The following is a 4,725-nucleotide window of genomic DNA, read 5'->3' as shown; positions in this document are numbered from 1 at the left end:
GGGGAAGGGGGCGACCGGAGGAGGAGGAGGGAGGGGGCGTGGGTGGAGGGGAAGGGGGCGACCGAAGGAGGAGGAGGGAGGCTGTTAGGGAACGTAGTAATTTCAAAAAAAATCCTACTCACACGCAAGATCATGGTGATGCATAGCAACGAGACGGGAGAGTGTTGTCCACATACCCTTGTAGACCGATAGCGGAAGCGTTATGACAACGCGGTTGATGTAGTCGTACGTCTTCACGATCCGACCGATCCAAGCACCGAACGTACGGCACCTCCGAGTTCAGCACACGTTTAGCTCGATGACGATCCCCGGACTCCGATCCAGCAGGGTGTCGGGGATGAGTTCCGTCAGCACGACGACGTGGTGACGATGATGATGTTCTACCGACGCAGGGCTTCGCCTAAGCACCGCAACGATATGACCGAGGTGGAATATGATGGAGGGGGGCACCGCACACGGCTAAGGAACGATCACGAAGATCAACTTGTGTGTCATGGGGTGCCCCCTGCCCCCGTATATAAAGGAGCCAAGGGGGAGGGGGCGACCGACCAAGGAGGGCGCGCCAAGGAGGAGTGCTACTCCCACCGGGAGTAGGATTCCCCCCCTTCCAAGTAGTAGGAATAGGAGTCAAGGAAAGGGGGAAGAGAAGAGAAGGAAGGAGGGGGCGCAGCCCCTCCCCCTAGTCCAATTCGGACTAGGCCTTGGGGGGCGCCCAACCTCTCCTCTTTCTTTCCCCTAAAGCCCAATAAGGCCCATATACTCCCCGGCGAATTCCCGCAACTCTCCGGTACTCCGAAAAATACCCGAATCACTCGGAACCTTTCCGAACTCCGAATATAGTCGTCCAATATATCGATCTTTACGTCTCGACCATTTCGAGACTCCTCGTCATGTCCCCGATCTCATCCGGGACTCCGAACTCCTTCGGTACATCAAAACTCATAAACTCATAATATAACTGTCATCAAAACCTTAAGCGTGCGGACCCTACGGGTTTGAGAACTATGTAGACATGACCGAGACACGTCTCCGGTCAATAACCAATAGCGGAACCTGGATGCTCATATTGGCTCCCACATATTCTACGAAGATCTTTATCGGTCAGACCGCATAACAACATACGTTGTTCCCTTTGTCATCGGTATATTACTTGCCCGAGATTCGATCATCGGTATCCAATGCCTAGTTCAATCTCGTTACCGACAAGTCTCTTTACTCGTTACGTAATGCATCATTCCGTAACTAACTCATTAGCTACATTGCTTGCAAGGCTTATAGTGATGTGCATTACCGAGAGGGCCCAGAGATACCTCTCCGACAATCGGAGTGACAAATCCTAATCTCAAAATACGCCAACCCAACATGTACCTTCGGAGACACCTGTAGAGCTCCTTTATAATCACCCAGTTACGTTGTGACGTTTGGTAGCACACAAAGTGTTCCTCCGGTAAACGGGAGTTGCATAATCTCATAATCATAGGAACATGTATAAGTCATGAAGAAAGCAATAGCAACATAGTAAACGATCAAGTGCTAAGCTAACGGAATGGGTCAAGTCAATCACATCATTCTTCTAATGATGTGATCCCGTTAATCAAATGACAACTCATGTCTATGGTTAGGAAACTTAACCATCTTTGATTAGCGAGCTAGTTAAGTAGAGGCATACTAGTGACACTATGTTTGTCTATGTATTCACACATGTATTATGTTTCCGGTTAATACAATTCTAGCATGAATAATAAACATTTATCATGAAATAAGGAAATAAATAATAACTTTATTATTGCCTCTAGGGCATATTTCCTTCAGTCTCCCACTTGCACTAGAGTTAATAATCTAGTTCACATCGCCATGTGATTCAATACCAATATTCACATCTATATGTGATTAATACTCATAGTTCACATCGTCATGTGATCAACACCCAAAGGGTTTACTAGAGTCAATAATCTAGTTTCACATTGCTATGTGACTAACACCCAAAGAGTACTAAGGTATGATCATGTTTTGCTCGTGAGAGAAGTTTAGTCAATGGGTTTGTCACATTCAGAGCCGTATGTATTTTGCAAATATTCTGTGTCTACAATGCTCTGCATGGAGCTACTCTAGCTTATTGCTCGCACTTTCAATATATATTCAGATTGAGACTTAGAGTCATCTGGATTAGTGTAAAAGTTTGCATCGATGTAACTCTTTACGACGAACTCTTTTATCACCTCCATAATCGAGAAACGTCTCTTTAGTCCTCACTAAGGATTTTCTTGACCGCTGTCCAGTGATATACTCTTAGATCAAAATTGTATTCCTTTGCCAAACTCAGAGCAAGGTATACAATAGGTCTGGTCCATAGCATGGCATACTTTTATAGAATCTATGACTGATGCATATGGAATGCCTTTCATTCTCTTTTTATTTTCTGCCGTGGTCGGGATTTGAGTCTTACTCAATTTCATACCTTTGCAACACAGGCAAGAACTCTTTCTTTGACTGTTCCATTTTGAACTACTTCAAAATCTTGTCAAGGTATGTACTCATTCAAAATCTTATCAAGCGTCTTGATCTATCTCAATAGATCTTGATGCTCAATATGTAAGTAGCTTTACCGAGGTCTTTCTTTGGAAAACTCCTTTCAAACACTCCTTTATGATTTTCAGAAAATTCTACATCATTTCCGATCAATAATATGTCATTCACATATACTTATCAGAAAGGCTGTAGTGCTCCCACTCACTTACTTGTAAATACAGGCCTTTCCAAAAAGTCTGTATAAAACCATATGCTTTGATAAACTCATCAAAGCGTATATTCCAACTCTGAGATGCTTGCACCAGTCCATTGATGGATCGCTGGAGCTTGCACATTTTGTTAGCACCTTTAGGATCGACAAAACCTTCTGGTTGCATCATATACAACACTTCTTTAAAAAATCCATTAAGGAATGCAGTTTTGACATCCATTTGCCAGATTTCATAAAATGTGGCAATTGCTAATATGATTCAGACAGACTTTAAGCATCAATACGAGTGAGAAAATCTCATCGTATTCAACACTTTGAACTTGTCGAAAACCTTTTGCAACAAGTCGAGCTTTGTAGATAGTAACACTACTATCAGTATCCGTCTTCCTCTTGAAGATCCATTTATTTTGTATGGCTTGCCGATCATTGGGCAAGTCAACCAAAGTCCACACTTTGTTCTCATACATGGATCCCATCTCAGATTTCATGGCCTCAAGCCATTTCGCGGAATCTGGGCTCATCATCGCTTCCTCATAGTTCATAGGTTTATCATGGTCTAGTAACATGACTTCCAAAATATGATTACCATACCACACTGGTGCAGACCGTACTCTGAAAAACCAACGAGGTTCTGTAGTAACTTGATCTGAAGTTTCATGATCATCATCATTAGCTTCCTCTCTAATTGGTGTAGGAATCACTGGAACTGATTTCTGTGATGAACTACTTTCCAATTCAGGAGAAGGTACAATAACCTTATCAAGCTCTACATTCCTCGCACTCACTTCTTTCGAGAGAAACTCCTTCTCTAGAAAGGATCCATTCTTAGCAACGAATGTTTTGCCTTCGGATCTGTGATAGAAGGTGTACCCAACAGTTTCCTTTGGATATTCTATGAAGACGCACTTCTCCAATTTGGGTTCGAGCTTATCAGGTTGAAACCTTTTTCACATAAGCATCGCAACTCCAAACTTTAAGAAATGACAGCTTAGGTTTATTGCTAAACCATAGTTCATATGTTGTCGTCTCAACGGATTTTGATGGTGCCCTTTTTAAAGTGAATGCAACTGCCTCTAATGCATAACCCCAAAACGATAGTGGTAAACCGATAACAGACATCATAGGTCGCACAATATCCAATAAAGTGTGGTTACGATGTTCAGACAAACCATAACGCTTTAGTGTTCCAGGTGGTGTGAACTGTGAAACTATTCCACATTGTTTTATATGAAGGCCAAACTCGTAACTCAAATAATCTACTCCACGATCAGATCGTAGAAACTTTATTTTCTTGTTACGATGATTCTCAACTTTACTCTGAAATCCTTTGAACTTTTCAAATGTTTCAGACTTGTGTTTTATTAAGTAGCTATACTCATATCTGCTCAAATCATCTTGTGAAGGTCAGAAAAATAATGATACCTGCCACGAGCATCAACACTCATTGGACCGCATACATCGGTATGTATTATTTCCAATAAGTCACTAGCTCGTTCCATTGTTTCGGAGAACGGAGTTTTAGTCATCTTGCCCAAAAGGCACGGTTCACAAGCATCAAATGATTCATAACCAAGTGATTCCAAAATTCCATCTTAATGGAGTTTCTCCATGCGCTTTACACTAATATGACCCAAACGGTAGTGCCACAAATGAGTTGCACTATCATTATTAACTTTGCATCTTTTGGCATCAATATTATGAATATGTGTATCACTACGATCGAGATCCAACAAACTATTTTTATTGGGTGTATGACCATTAATTTTCTTACTAAAAATACATTAGTTCTATTAGTTCAACTAGTTCTTACTAAAACCAAACTAGTTCAACTAGTTTATTAATTTACTTACTAATTATTTTTAAACACTTACTAAAAACAGTAAAAAAAAACTAAATTATACAATAGTAAAAAACAGAAAAAAAAGAGATGGAGGGATGAGGAAGGAGAGAGGAGGAGGGGGAGGAGGCCGGTGGGATCGGAGGAG

Source organism: Triticum dicoccoides, chromosome 7B (assembly GCF_002162155.2).
Source record: "Triticum dicoccoides isolate Atlit2015 ecotype Zavitan chromosome 7B, WEW_v2.0, whole genome shotgun sequence".
Taxonomy (NCBI): Eukaryota; Viridiplantae; Streptophyta; class Magnoliopsida; order Poales; family Poaceae; genus Triticum; species Triticum dicoccoides.
The sequence above is the reverse complement of the archived record's forward strand: the minus strand, read 5'-3'. Positions refer to the sequence as shown.